The following is a 20,831-nucleotide window of genomic DNA, read 5'->3' on the forward strand; positions in this document are numbered from 1 at the left end:
TGCGTGGTTGCATTTTAAAGTAAAGTATGTCATCGATTTTGAAATCAAAAGTAGGTGACTTGATTTGTGATGCTTTAACTGCTAGTTTGCAGAAATTCTGCATACGTAGATTTTGAGTATGATCTATTATATTTGGGTCATAAGCCGAAACATATAAGCATGTTTTAGTGAATAAGAAGTTTCACACTTCATAAGTATATTGTTTGCTCTACATCTTCTGCGCTTGACTCCTACTGCCCATATCCTTTCTAGTTCTTCGAATTAATTATATTTTAATTATATTTTAATCTTTTTCACTTATAGAGTGGTTTTGAATCTGGAACTTCAGAGTTATGAGTCTCGTATCTTATCCGTCTTATAACTATCGATGCATATAATTCTTATTGTTCATATAGTACACTTAACGCAATTATATTGTGTTAACTTCTCTTCCATGATTATTTTATTCCGATCCGTTTTTTATTAATTTGGATTTTAGAAAATAATACTTTTTACATATTTATAGTAAACGTTAGATAAATGTTAAATAAATGTTTTTTTAATTATATTTTAAATAAATAAATAATAAAAAAAAACAAACAAATATTTATTATATAAATGTTTAAAAAAGATTTAATAAATATTAAATAAATGTTTCTTTACATCATTATTTCAAACAAATAATTGATGTAAAACGAATATTTACTAAACGTTAAATAAACGTGAAATAAATGTTTCTTATCACTACATTTTAATGAATGAATAATGTTAAACATTTTATAAGCGTCAAACAAACATTAAAAAAATATTTCTTTAAATCTTTATTTTGGATGAATAATTAATGTAAAATAATGAATTATTAATGTAAAATAGTATTGTATAACTAAAAATATAATTAAAAATAATGTCATTTTTACAAATATTTAATAAGTATTACTAAACTTATCATTTGGTATTACTTACTAAATATTTGTAAATGTAATATTATTTTTTGGTTATATTAAATAAACATTCGATTAACATTTGTTCTAATAAAATGTTTCGTATATATATACAGAGTGCGTCACCGAAATCCGGACAAATTTCAATTTAAATTTTCCGTTATATTGTGCCTTCAGAGATTGTTGTGGCATCCGAGAAAACTTGCTTCTAGTAAACAGTCATATTCTCAAAATAGCCGCGATGAAACCAAGGATGAGGAGTATAATCGAAGAGCCGCGATCATCGAAGGCTTTCGCGCTGGGCGCTCAGCAATGGAAATAATTCGGTTTTTTGGATATCCGAAATCAATCATTTATGACGTTGAATATGGCTTTAGGTCCAACGAAGATTCCAATATGCCAGCGTATGAAGAATCATTCGAAAGAACACACCGCGAAGATCCCCGCAGTCGTTGAAAGAGCTTAAGCGCTGATTTTGGATGATAGGACAATCATTGCGAAAATTAGCATCGATTGTTGGCCTAAATGAGCCAGCAATGCGTCGAATTGTTGAGGAAGACCTTCGATACAAATCCTACACAAATCCATATTAAAGATACGATAGAGGCTCTCTGAGGCTGCCAGGACAAGCCGAATTGCTCTCATTCTGGCCTCCCAACAATCCAGATTTAAATCTCTTTGACTACTACGTATGGAGCGTAATTGAAAGGACAAATAAGTCTCGGCATCCAAATGTGACGTCATTAAAGACTGCTGTTGAGGCAGCAGTTCGTCGAACATTACAACGTGCATTCGAACGCTTCAGACCAAGAATAGAGGCCGTCATTCAAGCTAATATATATATATATACATGTATATATATATATATATATATATATGTATATATCGAATAATTGTGCTCTACAGGGATCCCCAAGTCCCCTGTAAAAGGATTTTTAATATTTAATTTTTCATTAAAAACGTTTTTGTTTAAAGAAATTGTTCGATTTATCAGGATATTTCTTTAAAAATTTATTTTGTATTATTACGCCTTTAATTCTTTGTGATAACTCTTGGGTTGATTAAGGTAACGCAATTTGGATTTCATTTTTTAATTTTGTACGACAGAGTTTTGTATTCAAGGTTCATATATGATTTGGATTGAGTGAGATAACAATTTTTAATGGTTACAATTATAATAACCTTTTCAATAAGTAAATGCGTAATGATAAAGAGTTATTTTTCAAAGTGATTTTTCTAATCTTATCAAATTAGTCAGTTATCATGGCAATCATAAAAACACTACAACGTTATCAAGTCATTTCTATAAACGATTGTAACGGTAAAATTTACTTTATTTCCTATCCCTGCATTTTTTATAGAAATATATTTGTATAAAATATTTCTCTTCAATTATTTATTCATTCAGATGATTCATAAAATATGAATCATGGAAAGATTCTCAATTATAGAAATCTAAACTTTTGGGTTGTTTGTTTATCAGTATTTTAGAACGCATAAGTATTAACTAATAAAATAATTTGTAGAGCATATGAAATTCAATTTAAAAGAGTCATAAAGCCTAACTATGAGTACAGAAGTTACAGTTAGAATTACTTATTACTTATTAGAATTACTTTTTTCGTTAACTTTTAATTAATTTTATTTCTTTTTTCAATCTGTAATTATTATTGAACATAGACCTGCGGCATACGATATTTGTTTCCCTGCTACATTTTTTGCAACTTTCGGAATGGTCAGCATACATCCATCACACATTAAAAAGTTATTAAAAATGAACTAAGGAATTTAACTGCAATAATATTAATCTTAACATTTATTGTCAAAGTTATGTTCCTGAGACCATCGAACAATTTTAGTAATCCATCGTTGTTTAAGAAGATATTAAAATTAAAATGAACAATTCACCTCCGATGACATCTCTCACACATTATGAAGATCATCACACCGAACAATCTTCGGAAGCAGTAATTCATCACACATTACAAAGTTATTAAAACAAATAGAATGACCTTGACATATATTGTCAAGATCATAACCTTGAATGACCATCAGACAGTTTTAGCAGTCAATTAAAGAATTATTAGAAAGTAAAGTGAAAAGTTGAGATTGTCATCTGTCGATGAAGTTCGAGATGTAAATCCATGGCCAGGCAGATGACGATAATGACAATGACTACCATTTCTTAAATTTTGAACAAAATTTGCAAAATGTTGCAATATCTCCGCTCATAGGACAAATAGAAAAAGATGCATTTTCATTATATAATTTGAATACTATCGATTGACCATACATAGAATTTGATCGATACAATTATTGAGATGTAATAATCGAAATCTCAGAAAACTCATCGCTTCGCGTAAAGATACTGTCTCGCGCTAAAATGCTATGCGGTGAGACGTGTCTCTGAGTAAGACAAAAATCCTCATACCAAAATATCGAGGTTGTAATAGTTTCTAAATTAATTCGTTATACATATTTATTATTTTTAATATTCTGTAATGTTTTTATGTTATATGCATTGCATATTTAATTATTTTCTATGTTTAAACATTATTAGTGAAATATTTCAACATAATTGTATACGTTAGTACTTCAATCTCATAGGTAAAACATAGACATAGGAACATTTGTTTGTGTGATGTATCGTCCCTGAACGCGCAAAATGTCAGCTCTATGATTAGTTAATTTTAATTATTATTAAGTAAATTAATTAATTAATTTAAAACCTATTATAGGTTGGATAATTAGAAGATATTAGGATTTTTGTCTTATTTTTCAGGAGTAATATTATTAAAAAGCAGGAATATAAAAATATAAGAGGAATATTATTAAAATTTCGATCGCGAATTGTGGAACACCGTATACATATGTAGTTATACATTAATTTCTATTTTCCATATATATTGTATTATACGTACAATATATATAATAAAACAAACTAAGATTAATAGTTATACTTTATAGTTACACTTTATATGAATTACAAAATAATAATGAATGAATTTAATTATATGTATTTAATAATATAAAATATTTAATATGAGTAATTATTGGGAATCCTAAAGTCGTTTGTATTACCAACTAAACAACCATATAATTATATAACAATTATTTTTTCCTCTTTTGCTGATTCGAAGATTCATTTCCAAGATTAAATCGCATGCATCAGTACGTGTTTATGAGGTGGAGTCTATGCTGAGAACAATAAAATATTAAAATAAATTGAGATCTTTACCATTTCTTAGTCCAATATAGCCCTTTAGAGCTATCATCGTGTCAACATTTGTTTCGTATAACTGTGCAATTTTGCACTGTGTAGCTCTGTACAGATTAGAGTATTATAGTTTGCACGAAAAAACAAGTGAAGTTCTTAGAATTAAATTTTAGACGTCTTATTAAAACATTATAGTTATACGAAAATTTATTTATGTGTGTGGCATGCGTGAATAAGATATTGATGTAGTAACTTGTCAATGATACATAAATCATCTGCGTGTAAATGCTATTTACAATAATCGTCTTTAAGAGCTTTTCCATAGTTGATCGCCATTTGTTTTTTTTTGACCGATGTAACCGATGACTATTCCAGTCCTTAATGTTTTATTAGATGCCTATAGTTGAAAATATTTCCTTTTGAATAATACATTTCCCATGCTAACTTTACATTTTAGATTATTAATACGAGAGCGAATCAAATATAAGTCGGATTTATTTTTTTTTTAAATTTATTAAAGCATTATAAAAATACACAAACGTACAAAGTTATTTCTCTACATAATCTCCGGATTTACTTAGAAATATATTTTTTCCAATGGATAAATAGTTTTTGATTTTACTATCGTAAAACAAAAGTGACATCAATCAATTGCGCACGAACGCTCCGACAGCAACATTATCATCAAATCTCTGTCCTCCACGTGCTTCTTTTAATGATCCAAACAATGATAATGATAATCGCAGGGCGATAAATCCGGAAGATATTCCAGTATAGTCCAGAACAAATGTCAGAACAAATGTCCAGAACAAAAATCTTTTCTTAATTTTTTGTCGAGTTTGGATAGTTGTAGGATCAGACAGTAACAAGATATTGGAAATTCGCGTCTTTTCTGATGATATGCGAGTTTTGTTTTGTCCAAAAGTTGACAGTAGTGTGCAGCGTTCACAGTATGACGTTTATGAAGAAAATCAATGTACAAAACTCCTTTGAAAAAAAAAACAGAGAGAGAGAACTTTTCCAACTGAAACTGACGTCGGTCACCTTCATTTTTAACTGCTTCTCGTCCTTCTAAAAATTATTTATGTCACGCGCATTTGAGTCTTCTTAAGGGTGTTGTCCTCGAACTGTATCTTAAGCCTTCTCAAAATTTTGAACAGTTTTACGCTCTCTAAGAAATTTGATAATAATCCATTGCGTAATGGAAAGTATCTTTTGCTTTGATATCGTGATACTGACTAAAAGAAGCGGTAGTGTGAAGAGGTCCACTAGGGGAGAGGGGATCATCAGGCATTCTTAACTGTAACGCTTAGAAAGCACCCCTTTTCGTTTACTTCATGGCACGTGGAAAAATAATTCCGATTTATATTTGATTCATCTCCGTAATATTATTAGGTAGTTAACTTAATTTCTGCTGCTCGCTATTAGGCGGATCCAATCCTTATAAAAATTTTCCTCCATTTTTAGATCTCATATTTTTAAATCATTCTAGCCCATTCCTTTTCTTACATTCACAAGCCTCCGCGGTGTATCATAATCGAGTATGCATATTAGTATTTTTGAGGAAATTGTCTGTTTTCAATACTCGTTTTTCCGTTATGAGCGGATTGTCCGTTTTGAGTGGATTGTCTGTTTTTCAGCTGATAAGTAAGAAACGGACAATCCACTCAAAAATGCTCATAACGGAAAAACGAATATTGAAAACGGACAATTTCCTCAAAAATACTCATGCATACTCGTTTATGATACACCGTGGATGCTTGTGAGAACACATTAACACGTTCCTCTTTTAATAATCATTTATTAATTATCACATTAATTTTATGATTAAAAAGCATTTTATTTTAATATTTATATATATAATAATTTTTAAATATTTCATACAATACCTAATAAATTAAAATGGAATTCAAACAATAAAATAACTCCGATATTTATATACGTTGCGTGCCAAGATTTATGCCACAGAAATTAGAAAGAAGATATTGAAATAATTTGTAGGCAATCTATTATATACATCATATACATCTTTAAGTTATATTAGTAGGTATACTAGACGGGTTTTAACCAAAGTCCTCTGAGGGGGGCGCAGAGCGCGGGGGGAGGGGTACTCGTAGGCACGGGGAAAGGGAAGAAGGTGGCGCAGAGGAAGGGAGACGGAAAGCGAGAAAACTCCGACATTATCGGTGTTTATCGACATGATACATGTCGCCATATTGTGAGGTCCCGTATCATTGGGAACTGCCGCCGCCGCCGATGCTGCTGCAGACTCCGCGTCCACTCCATAATGCATTACGAGCCACCGTCGCCACTCCGCACTCACAACAAATGCGTCGCGGTACTATAATACGGACAAGATATTTTGTCTAGAAGATTTGTCTAGACTGGTGACACATCATGTGTTGGCTACTAAACAAAGCGCCATCATGAGGGAGTAGATGATAAAATCATAATGCATTCTCAAAGTTATTTCTTTCAAGATCAGAAAAATCGATAATGATATAGGGTCTTTCAATAGGGAAATTTGTTAGATCATAGTAGCCATATTGTTAAAATGACATCTGTCAAATTTGTTGTGAATTGTTTAGTAGTGTATGGCAAATCACCATGGAAGGTCATAGTAAGCAACGTGTGCAAATCATAAAATTTTATTTATTATCAAAATCAGTGCTTCCGTTCCGCGCATTACGTGATTTTTATCCTCGCCACAATCGTCCTACCGAGTCGACTATTCGACTTTTGGTGGCCAAATTCGAGTCAACCGATTCGATAAATAATCAGCCAGTATGTCGCCGAAACGCAAGGTCTGCTGAAAACATCGCTGCTGTGCGTGAGAGTGTACGGGAAAACCCGGCGGTCAATTTCTCGTCGTTCACAAGAACTTGGCCTTTCTGCGACTTCAATTTGGCGAATTTTGCGTCGGAACTTGGGTCTGCACCCCTATAAAATTCAACTGACCCAGAAACTTAAGGTAAACGATCATAGACAACGCCATGTTCGCTGATTGGGTTCTGGAGCAGTTAGAAGTTAACCCAAATTTCGCCAAACAAATCATCTTTAGCGATGAGGCCCATTTTTGAATGAATGGATATGTGAACAAACAAAATAATCGAATTTGGGACGATAACAATCCACGCGAGATGCACTAGCTCCAAATGCATCCCGAGAAAGTCACTATTTGGTGCGGATTTTTGTCTGGCAAAATCATCAGTTTCATACTTCTTCTAAAACGAAACGGGCCATAACCGTCAACGGCGAGCGCTATAGATCGATGATACGTAACTTCTTGTGGCCTAAAATGGATGATATGGATACCGATAACATGTGGTTCCAACAGGATAACGCTACGTGCCACATACCGCATGCCATGGACATTCTGCACGAGCGATTTGAGAGCATGGTTATCTCGCGCGGCGGCGACGTGAACTGGCCACTGAGATCGTGCGATTTAACGCCTTTAGACTTCTTCCTTTGGGGCTATCTTAAATTCCAGGTCTACACGAATAAACTGTAAATAATTGATGTTCTCAAAGTCAACATAACAAATGCCATCCAGCAAATTCAGCCAGATTTATGCGAGAAAGTCATCGAAAATTGGACCACCCGAATACATCAAGCGAAGTTGCAGCGGACATTTGAGCGACGTTACTTAATACTATTCCATACTTAATGCCATAAAATATTCTTTTAAATAAAAAAAAAATTGAGTGGATATCACACACAACTTGTTTTAGTTAAAAATCATTTAAAAATCATTTAAAAATCAAGCATCCTTATTGAAAGATCCTATATTTATTTGAAAAACAGAAAGATCGATGATACGTTGCGACGCATTAATAGAAGCGTCAATAACGACATTTTTTCTAAGAAGAGATCGATGACATGTCGTCGATGTTACGATCCAATAGAGACGGTAGGCAAAGGGACAAAGAAGTCGCAAATAGAATATATAATGGATAATCAATGCCCGGCACCTCAGTAGTGCCTTTTAAGATTAGCGAATCGATTGCAATAAGTGTAATAGAAAAAGTATGGCTAACCATCGTTCAGGACATGGATATAGAGTAAATATGGGAAACATTGAGGACATGAACGGTGTAGAATGTGAAAATATCAGAAATGTTGAGGACAGAATCGATGTAGCTGAGCATATTAGAAACGTGGAACAGTTCGCGAATATTAGAGACGAAGTATTCAAAGTGTTTGATGAAATGGAAGTAAACTTTGAGGACATAATGGACTAAGAGTCGTCCGACTCTGTGATCGGTGGTAGCCGCTCTATACCCACTTAAAAGTCATGTGAATAGAAAATCGTCGTATCCGTATTAAACTAATGTTGAATCTCGCGGATATTGAAGGAAGTCATTGTACGCATATCAACAGTATGAAGCGTTTAGGATACTATGTACGATACGCGATAGACGATGCATTATCGTCGTATCACTTCCGTCGCTATGAAGACTGAAGTATAGAGTAGTTCGCACGGCAACTTCAAGACTTGGTGTATTGCGTGAAAAATTTGATATTCGCTAACGTAACCATGGAAACATTGTTGCAATGGGAACTAAAGCAATGGGAGGCGTACCGTAGCGTGACGCGGTGTCACATGCGAAAACCGTTCGCGCCGTACGATCATTATCCGCGATCATTGCCATCTCATACCGCGATCCAGCGTATGAAAATTGTAGTCTAAATTATAAAAATTCAATCTATATTCCGATTGCATTTCACAATTTATCGAGTTACGACGCAATTTATAATTAAAGAAATCGCTACAGCACACATATAGACACGTAGATTTCCTTCCTATAACGAAGGAAAATACATTTTGTTTAGGAAATATGTTCAAGATATCACCGAAAAAGAATCTCGAAATTGCGTGAAATAATGATTTCAATTTGTACAAGTTTTTAAGTATAAGCTTCGATAAATTGTAGCGTCAATAAAGATAAATTAAAAATTGTACGTTTAGAATTTTGCAAATTCAGGGGAATATTTCGATCTTCTCACGAAAAGATATCTTTCCGAGTACGTTGACTGCGTCAAAAAATTGGATGAGCGATGTTTGTCATCTTGCGAATTATTTTATAGCTCGCTGACAGGCGATACCGTATCTGAAAGCAATTACGATAGACGCTTACGCCGCGAACGTCTGGAAGCGATTCTCCATTCGAATGCTTGGCGAGTATAATGATCTGTACTTGAAAACCGATGTTTTGTTATTGGCCGAAATTTTCAAAAATTTCCGCAATAGTTGTGTCGCTAGTTATGGTCTCGATCCTTTTATTAGATTGCGATCGATTACTCACTCCATCGCTCATGATTTTCCATATCTTGTTCTTAGATCATACTTAGTTATTTTTTAGATCACATCGCACTCTTCCAAGGACCATATGAACTTCCATTTGCACGTGACTCGTTCATACACGTTGCAGCACCGCGATATAGATCTAGAATATCATAATGTTCTAACACCTTCATTATGTTTGTTTTGAAAGTGCACTGTTCACACTCAAAGATCGTCGCATTGATCGTTGCATCTATCGAAATACAATTTTAACAAGATTCTTATTGCGATCACGAAACTCCATCCATATATTGTCAATAATCAGCAGTTTGACGCACTTTTCATTATCCGCGGGAATCTTAATGCACATGCATCAACGCTGGCTCTTATCTGCGATTTTTTTCGCCCAATAATAATCCTTTATTACATTGATATTTCTATTCCACCAATCTCTTTTCATATTCATCGAAACATTCGTCTCGTAACCGTGGGTACACTTTCTGTCACGCGAGTAAAGACTAGACAGAAACGGGTTCTTTGATAACTATTTCATGTTTCTCATTATTTAATACCTAATTCTTGATCGCATTGGAATTGGCGATATTCGTATACCAATGTTTGTCTTTTGCAGATTACAGAGAACATACAGCATATCATCTATAATACATTAGTCTTCTCACATATTTTCCACGTCTCAATATTGCTTCACAATAGTTCTTTTTTTTAATGTGCAGAGTGGGCTGCGGGAATATACTGTACAAAACAATTCGTGCACGATCTACCGTCTAGCCCTACCGAAAGAACTAGTCTCATACTTCCTGACGAGATACATTGCTCCATCATCAATGTCAGCCATACGAAAAAAATGCATAATGTGCATACGGTTAAAGCATCACCCGTTGTATAATAACCGTGGATCACACAGTGCTTAGCACGAGCGTCCAACGTACGGATTTCTAGAGACGAATTTTTCTATGCGATCCATTTCATACTCGCTCATATCATTAGCACATCTAGTATCGAATAGCACTTCTTCGTCGGACGACTCTTGGTCCATTATATCCTCAAAGTTTACTTCCCTTTCATCAAACATTTCGAACACTTCGTCTCTAATATTCGAGAACTGTTCCACATTTCTAATATATTCAGCTACGTCGAGTAGCTGTCCTCAACGTTTCCGATATTCTCGAACTTTATATCCAGGATATGATCCATCATCCTCAATGTCTGCACAATGGTCAGCCATACTTTTTCTATTACAGTTATTGCGCTCAATTCGAATCTTAAAAGGCGCTAACTGAGGTGCCGATTACCTATTATATATTCTATTTTCGACTTTTTTGTCCTTTTGTTTATCCTCCCTATTAGATCGAAACATCGACGACGTGTGACTGATCTCTCGATTTGTCTCAGATAAATATCGTTATCGACGTTTTTAAAAGAAAGAACTTGCGAGAATGCACTATGATTTCATCATAGTACCTCCTCATTGATGGTGTTTAACAGCCGTCACATCGATGATGTAATCAATCTCTTAGAACAAATATCTTATCTGCGTTATAGTACCGCGTTATAGTACGCATTTTAGGGTGGGTGTGGCCCAAAACGCATTTTAGACGCGGGGTCCGCGATGATAGCAGCGGTCCGCAACAATGACGACGGTGGCGATGGCGGCGATCCCTAATGATACGTTATGTCACACCATGGCAGCATGTATCATTATATCGGTAAACACCGATAGCCCTCCTTCCTTCCTTGTACCTTTCCCCTCCCTTCTCTTGCACCTATGAGTACCCCCTGCGCCCACGAGTATCCCTCAGTGGATCTGGGTTTGAATCCGCCCAGTATACCTACTTTAGTATTGTATTTAGTATATAATTTAAAATTTTTAAGGTAATATTAATGATACTATTATGTTAGATCGATTTGTTAATGTAATAAGTAGCGCAACCGTATTTCATATAAATCACATGAAATCATCATCATATACAGTAACGCGACTCTCCTGATTTTATGTCCAAAATGAAATGCACATGCGCAAAATAAGTTGCCCAGTATCGCCATCTAAACTTCTATCTCATTTCTTTCTTTCAGGGTCATTTAAATGTTCGAATAGCTGAAATACGGATCAGAGAAAGAAATAAAGAAAAAGAAAGTCATGATTAATTTAAGTTTAAGTTAATTAGTTTATTACGAAGCTTTATGAGAAAGACTACATGTTAACAGAATAATAGACATAATACAATAGGCTATAGTAGAATAAAATAGTAGTAGTAGGCTATAGTAGAATAATATAGTAGAATAAAATAAAATAAAATAAAATAAAATATACCAATGACAATCATTAGTAACTTGCAAATGGTTGGCATCAACAAAATTGCTGCTACAAAGCCCACAGCAACAAAATCGGAAATAATAGAACAATGCAATGAGAGATGAACCATTAAATGATATATAATGACATCACACACACACACACACACACACACACACACACACACACACGCACACGCACGCACACACACACACACACACACACACACACACACGCATGCACGCACACACGTACCGCGCGCGCGCACTTGCAAACACACCAATTTCGTCAGTCTCGCTTAAATATTGTGATATGTATAGGGTGTTACCATACAAGTTAGTATAACAGGTTGCCCATTTGAGCTGGCATCTAAGGTCGTTCACATGTGCGTAGACTTCGCACACAATCAATGGCACCTTCTTTTCCAATAAAGTTCGTAGCACAAATTGTGACATAATTATGACGAACTTCCGTAGAAATAGGTTAAAACAAAAACCGAAATGACAAGATATAGGTTATAAAAATGAATTTTATTGTGAAAACGAAGCAAGTTTTCCTTCTTATAAGAAAAACTCGATCATAGTCGATCATTTAATATAATTTAATTACTTGAATTGTTTTTACAGAGAATGAAAATAAAAATAAACATATCTTTGCAAATTTAAATTATAAATCGACTAATAAATTTGATTCACTGCAAATTTAAGACAATTATCAGCAAATCTTATAATATTGGGAGTACAAATAAGTTTCCGTCATTTGCAAAAGACGGCGCCACTAATAAACTATAGTTAAAATTGTTTGATGTAAAACGACATATCATAAGATTGGATCATCCAGCAACACAATAACCTTGAAATATTAGCGATTTTGTATCATATATTTTTTTTTGTACGAAAATGTCGAGTTTTGAGCCGAATAATCTTCATTTGCGGGAACTTTTGATTTACATCTTTAATTTGAAGAAATCTGCAGCTGAGGCTCATAAATTGTTTGTAGAAGCATATGTTGATGCTGCCTTAAGTGAGAGAAGTTGTTGTGAGTGGTTTCAAAAGTTTAAGAACGGTGAATTTGACATCGAAGACAAAGAACGTAGCGGAAGGCCGAAAATGTACGAAGACGCAATTGGAAGCATTATTGGATGAAGATTCGTGCCAAACGCAAGAAGAACTTACACTTACATTAGGAATGACTCAACAAACAATTTCATATCGTTTGAAATCATTGGGAATGATTCAAAAGCAAGGGAATTGGATTCCATATGAACTGAAGAGAAACGTTGAATGCCGATTTTTCACATGTGAAATGCTTGCCAGGCATAAACGAAAGGGTTTTTTGCATCGTATAATCACTGGTGATGAAAAATGGATCCACTACGATAACCCAAAGAAGAGAAAATCATGGGGACCACCTGGCTATGCTTCAACATCGACCAAGTCGAATATTCATGGAAAAAAATTCATGTTGTGTATTTGGTGGGATCAGCTTGGTGTCGTGTATTATTGTTGTCAAACCGAACGAGACCATTACTGGGGCTCTTTATCGAACACAATTGATGAGATTGAGCCGAGCACTCAAGGAAAAACACGCCCACTACTCCAGGCATGACAAAATTATTCTCCTGCATGATAATGCTCGACTACATATTGCAGCGCCGGTCAAAATCTATTTAGAAACACTCAAATGGGAAGTTCTACCTCACCCGCCATATTCTTCAGACATTGCTCCTTCCGACTATCACTTATTCCGATCGATGACGCATGGCCTGTCTGAGCAGCACTTCTCATCATATGAAGATACCAAAAATTGTATCGATGATTGGATAGCCTCAAAAGATGAAGCGTTCTTCCGACACGATATCCACATGCTACCAGAAAAATGGGAAAAAGTAGTAGCTAGCCATTACTTTGAATAAAACATTATACCGTTCTTTTAATAAATGCTTAATTTTTTATTAAAAACGGCGGAAATTTATTTGTACTCTTAATATTTATTTTGAAAGAATAATAATTCATTAAAAATTGATAATTTAGTAAACTGTGATTAATAAGCATTATACAGTTATTTATAATACAATATAATATATATATAAATAATATATATATGACTGCATATTAAATCTATATTTTATAAATCTCTAAGATGATTATTACTAAAAAGCATATATTGAATATGATGCAAATTGATAAGTTTTATAAGATGTAATTTAACATCACGTTTAATGAACATTTTGAATTAATAATTCTTTTGTAGTTACATGTTACTGTTTAGCATTATTTATATAAATATGCTTATCATCATATATTAAATTGACTATTAATTTAATAACAAAATATTAATATTCCAAAATAAATTATGCAGAAGATCCGCCGATAATCGTTTTTATCGTTATTTATGATATTTACTATATTAAGCTAGATTCACTGTAGTATCATTGTAAATATTTTTTACATAAGTGTTTTTAATATCAATGATACGAGTTCTTTTTTTTTCTTCTTTATAGTAAAATAAATATAAATGTACGGCTATGTGCTTACTATTGATCGTTCTGAAAAACTTAGGGAAAAATCACGCATTTGCTCTATTTAAAAGAGACGTAGTAATGATATACTAAAGAAATAATTCATTTCGTACTATATCATTCCATACCGTGTTATTACATATCGTTGCATATCGTATCATAGATTGAACGATAATATATGATAATATATGGATATACATGAAGTATATGTTCTTTTAAGGCTCTATTCCAATATGTATACGAAGATGTATTATAATAGGTGTATAAGCTTAAATCCGCTGTTTTTAGTCAGAAAAACACACTTTTTTCCCTAGGAAGCAAAAACAAATTTATTCAAAATACTTGCACTCGCTAACTATACATTTTTCTCATCTTTCGGACAATTTGTGTATACAACGCCAAAAAAATTCCTCATCTTTCGAGGCAAATCACTCATCAAGCCGTTTTCGGACGTCTTCGTAAGAATCGAAGTGCCACTCAGCGAGCGTGTGGCTCATCGGCGAAAAGGTGACAATCAGAAGGTGCCAGGTCTGGTGAGTAAGCGGGATGGGGTAGCATTTCCCAATTGAGTGTCTCCAAGTAGTTTTGGACCATTGTTGACCTGTGCGATGGTGCGTTGTTATGGAGGAAAATCAGCTTGTCATGTCTTTTCTTCATAATGCGGCCTTTTTTCATGCAAAGCACGGTGCAATTTGATCAGTTGGTGGTAGCGATGAGCATTAACAGTTTCACCAGGTTTTAACAGCTCGTAGTAGATGACACCCTCCTGATCCCATCAAACACAGCATCGTCTTCCGTCCAAAGCGATTCTTGAGGAAATATTGATGATTGGGCGGGATGAACCAAGATTTCTTGCGTTTAGGATTCTGAAAATAGATCCACTTTTCATCGTTACAATCCGATGCAGGAACGACTTTCTTTTTTGTCTGGCAAGCAGAATTTGGCATGTGTTTTGGCGTCGCTCCATCTGCCTATCGTTCAGTTCATGCGGCACCCATTTTCCGATCTTTTGAACCTTCCCCACATGTAGTCGCATGGAAATGGCTGCTTGAGAAACACCCAATTGCTCGGCAAGCATTTTTTGCAATTGGGTATCGTCCTCGTCCAAAAGAGCCTACAATTAACAGTCCTCAACCTTCCTGGGTCGATTTTCACACTTCTTGTCACTCAGGTTAAAATTGTCGTCATTGAATCGGAGAAACCAATTTCTGCACGTTGTTTCCGATAAAGTATTGTCGCCATAGGCCTCCACAAACATTCGATGTGATTCGGCAGCCGATTTCTTCAAATTGAAACAGAAAAGCAAAGCTTCCCGCATATGCTTTTTTTTTAGCAAAAAGCTAGACATAATTACGAAAGAAAAAATGTATGTTGTTGTATGAAATTGCTGATGATGTGCACTGGTTAATGTTGACAGATGTCAAACACATAAAAAAAAGTGTGTTGTGTGCGCAGAGTAGTTTTGTACGCTCATTAATGCCACCTATGAGCAAACAGCGGATTTAAGTATTGTTAGTATTGAAATGTATACGTTTACGTCATGTGCACTATACATTTTCAGTATTGGGAACCTATATGTGTAACAAAATATTTGACAATCTGTGACAATAGCAGTTGTTAAAGCTTGGAAAGTTTGCGAGAAATCTATTATATCTATGTAACGATGGAGTGTTATACGAAGAATTAGCAAATATTATCTTGATCAAAAAGTTCCCGGAATTAATTCAGAAAATTCAAAATACAAGTTTTATTCATCAAAAGTGATATTGTCCCCTTCAAAGTACTCCCCATCGATTGCAACGCACTTATGCCAGCGCTTGATCCAGCTCTCGAAACAATTCTGGAATTCTATTATCAGTATAGCCATCAGAGCCGTCTTCGATTTTTCCATTACCTCCTTTCGGCTGTTAAAACGAGTTCCTCGTAATGGTTTTTTCATGCCACTCATAAACGGCTGTTTTCTTTAGAGTATCATTACCAAAATAGTTTCCCAACATTTCCAAGGTTTTCACACCATTGAATCCATTTTTAACGCAAAATTTAATACACTCGTTGTTGCAAATTCATTTCCATTTTCAAAACTGTAAAAAATGGAAAATACGTGCAGAAGTAGATGTACTCAAGATGGAGTAACTTTTACAAATGTCAAGCTATAGTGATAAAATTTGATGGGAATGTCAATGATAGATGTGGCAATCAAAAAAACAGAACTCAAATCAGCTGACTCAGAGTATTACCTGGTGGTAATTCCGAGAACTTTTTGATCAAGGAGGTACTTATTTATGGAGAATGCCAGAAAAATCAAAGACAAGCTGCAATTCTCTACTTATTCAATATGGGACATTACACGCTTCAAAACGTTTACAGCACGTATCGCAATGAGCAGAAGCAACAATTAATGCAATAAGAGAAGTTATTCCATATACAAATACGAAAAATATTGGATATGTCCCCAACTGGATCAAAGTTCACAGAATAATAAAGAAAAATCTTAGCTAGCATTTGAAAAACATACAACACAAAAATTTTATTTTATTATTTTTCCAAGATTTGCCTCGTAGAGAAGCTTTTTGTGATTGGCTTTCAGAGTAAGTAAACATAAGATATATTAGTAATTGATAATTATCATTTTTTACCATGACTAGAATAGCATTGAGTTTTTTTTCAAATAATTGTTTATGCTACGTTTACCGTGCGCTTAGCCCGCGAACTTAACTTAGGTTAAACAAAGACATCTATCGTATAAGTCGCAGACTAAGCGCACGATATAAATCAGGCCATTGAAAAACAGAAGTTAAATTTGTTTAACTTTAGAAACTGTTCGAATGTTGATTCATCGTGAGACGATAGTCACAAGTTTTCAATTTATTAATATTCGAGCCATTTTTATTTCAAAAACCTACAAAATAGCAATCATTTACCTTTGTTCCAGGTTGACATAAACAACATTCCTAATGATAATTTTTTAAGGAGAATTTTATGGACAGATGAGTGCACTTTTCGCAGGGATACATACAAGGGACGCATAAATCGACATAGTGAGCATCATTAGAAAGAAAATCCTCATTGAAAAGAAACTCACATTCAGGGGCAATTCCATGTTAATATCTGGATGGGAATTTTGGATAATTTAGATGTACAACTTTGCTTCCGCCGTTTTCCTACAGATGGCTTTAGCAGTAAGTGGTGGTCGAAATAAATAGATCATAGAAGTCATACAATAAACTTGGGCATCTGTCAACATAACCCCATAGAAACATTAGTCGATTTGTGTCTGCATCATAAAGTTATTCTCGATTGAAAATGACAGTTTACGAGCCAAATTCTCGTCATTTGCGGGAGGTTTTAATTTTTTGCTTCAATGAATGAATATGAAGAAATCTGCGGCTGAAGCTCATCTCAAATACTTATGGTGAGGCCGCTATTAGTGAAAGAACGTGTCGTGAGTGGTTTCAAGAACGGTGATTTTGACGTTCAAGGTCATGCTCTGTATTTGGTGGGACCAGCTCGGCGTAGTGCATTATGAACTGTTAAAACCGACTGAAACAATCACAGGCGATCGGTATCGAACGCAACTGATGCGTTTGAAAGACAAACGGCCGCAATACAACGAGAGACCCGATAAAGTGATTTTGCAGCATGACAATGCTCGATCCCATGTTGCGAAAGTGGTCAAGCCATACTTGGAAACGTTGAAATGGAAAGTCCTATCCCACCCGCCGTATTCTCCAGACGTTGCTCCCTCTGATTATCACTTGTTTCGATCAATGGCACACGGCCTGGCTGACCAGCACTTCCGGTCTTATGAAGAAGTAAAAAATTCGATTCGTGGATAGCCTCAAAAGATGACCAATTTTTTCGACGCGGGATTCGTACGCTACCCGAAAGATGGGAGAAAGTAGTGGCCAACGATGGACAATACTTTGAATCATAAATGTATAACCAGTTTTTTACAATAAAGCCTCGAATTTCGGAAAAAAACGGCGGAAAGATCATTTTTCTTTTTGGGAAATATTAATATTACAGCAGAAACTTATTTCATATTTCTGGTAGAAATATGAAATAAGTTTCACTATTATATTTATTAGAAGATGTTCCATTAGCTGTAATTCCAGATATAATATTTCAAAAAGATGGCCATCCTGCTCATTCATCTCTTTTAACTCGAACTATTTTCAATCGAAAATTTCTTAATAGATGAATAGGTATCCATATCATTCTGCAAGAATGTCTCCATGTTCATTTGACATAACGCTTATGGATTTCTTTGTGTGGGGCTACACGATCAAGTTTATGACGTATTTGTATAATATATGTATAATATATGTATAATATATGTATATAATGTATATAATGTAAAGTGTAACATATTATATTTTCCTTTATAGAATATGTTCAAAATGTTCTCCATTTTCTTCTGCACATAAGGCAATTTTCGGCATTAAGTTTTCTTGTACCTTCGATAAATGTTATTTTTTCACTTGCTGTTTGTATTTTTGTATCAAATTATTTCTGTTGCGTGAATCATAAACTTGATCACGCATGTAGCCCCACACGGAAGAATCTATAGGTCAGGTGGAACGTGATCATTCTTGCAGAGTCCATTTATTAGGAAATCTTTGATAGATCTTTGATTTAAGATAGTTCGAGCCAGAAGAGAATGAAGGATGGCTTCTTGTTGGAAGGATCTTGTTGAAAAATTGTAAAAGATGCATTTCTTTTATGCAATAAGAATTTTTCTTCGTATAATAGAATTTATTGCATATCTATTACTACAATAAGTGTATTTATCTGTCCAGAGACTTCTCTTTAAAAAAAATCATCATTAACAATATCAATATACCTGATTTGTTACAATTTTGTACGTTTTTGAAATCAAAATGGCACAAATAGTGTTGAATTCCAAATTTGTGGACATTGTCTCACGAAGAAGCAATATCTGTAATATTTTAATTTTTGAACGATTTCCAAAGCCCCAAAAAAGCTCAATATTTAATTTCTCTTTTAAGTTCTACATTGTTAAAAAAAAATCAAGGCCCTTTTCAATTGTGGAAATGGCAACCACTAATTACTAATGCATCTTATTATTTTATTTACTTTATTATTTTTATTTACTTTAAAAGCCAATCATAAAATCGCTTCTTGATGAGATAATCTTTGTTATATGTTTTTCAAATGGATGCCATCTAACATTTTTCTTAATAATTCTGAATTTTTGTATGATCCACTTGTAGAGAATATCTACTTGTATATGGATTAGCAATAATATCTTTCCTTACTACAATAGTTGCTGCTTTATTTGTGCGTGCTGTGAATTGAAGCGTCAATCCATGTTGACAAGTTTAATAAATAAATTTTGAAAAAAATCCGTACCTGGGATATCGTTTATTTGGAAAACATTCCGCATAGAGGACTGCGTCTTGCTTTGATTTTTATGGCCCTCTATAAATAAGCAACATATTTGCCAAATCTTCATTAATATATTCTCCATCGTGAAATGTATCAGAAACTTTTGACAAACTTTTTAAGTTGTTTAACAACAATTCGGTACTGATTATCTAATGTTTCCTCTACTCTTGTGATATTTATTTTGGAATATTAATATTAATAATATTCAAATATTTTATTATTAAATTAATAATATACTCTTCAACATGAATTTTAGATCAGAAATCAAACTAACAATTCTTACAAATTTTTTTAAGCTGAAAATAAATCCGTAAATTAAATTGTTTTATTATGTCTCATGTTTTTGAGAAAATTCAATTCAAAAATGCCAAAAATGGTAATCTCAAAAATCGTTTTGTGCAATTCCTATTATAAGCTGCTATTTTCTTTCTTTTAATTCATATGCATATAACTGTATATTTTTCATAAAGCAATTTATACAATAGATCTTACAGATTTTTTATTGCTATAAATAAATCCATAAATGAAATTTCGATCATTCTCTGTAAAAATAATTCAAGTAATCAAATTATATTACACAATGATTATAATCGATTATGATCGATTATGATGATTTTTCTGATAAAAAGGAAGATATGCTTCGTTTTCACGATAAAATTCGTTTTTATAATATCTTGTTACTTAGCTTCTGTTTTAACCTACATTGTCAATTGCATCACAATTTAATATGCTACGAACTTTATTGAAAAAGAAGATGTGCCATTGATTGTGTGCCGAAGTCTACGCAAGTGAACGATCTTGCGCGTCTGCAAATGGGCAACTTGTCATACTGATTTGTATGATGATGCAATACCTTGTATAATTGCTGCATTGCTTTCGTTTTAACTAGAAATCTGCATCCTATGTGGTGCAATTCTAATAATTTACTAAGACGCAAGCGATCTAGTAGGAAAACAAGCATCATGCCGCAGTCGGTAATTAAAAAATATTTTTACAATCTAATATTTGTATGATACAATATTTATATAATTTTATATATTCTTATTTTTGCATTTTTTTTATTTTGCAATGCATTACAATTATAAATCTATTTCTTTTAGTTTTATTACATTTAGATTAAAAAATATACTTTGATGTACGACCTAGAGAGAGAGAGGGGGGCG

The 20,831-nt window shown here is 33.8% G+C and overlaps 1 protein-coding gene across 1 annotated transcript in view; it reads right to left on the bottom strand.

Annotated features, from left to right (window-relative positions):
* The window catches only part of LOC108686823 (gustatory receptor for sugar taste 43a-like), a 71,133-nt gene that overhangs the window by 11,477 nt on the left and 38,825 nt on the right, over positions 1 to 20,831 (bottom strand). The window lies entirely within an intron of this gene.

The sequence above is a fragment of the Atta colombica genome, unplaced genomic scaffold (assembly GCF_001594045.1).
Source record: "Atta colombica isolate Treedump-2 unplaced genomic scaffold, Acol1.0 scaffold191, whole genome shotgun sequence".
Classification (NCBI taxonomy): Eukaryota; Metazoa; Arthropoda; class Insecta; order Hymenoptera; family Formicidae; genus Atta; species Atta colombica.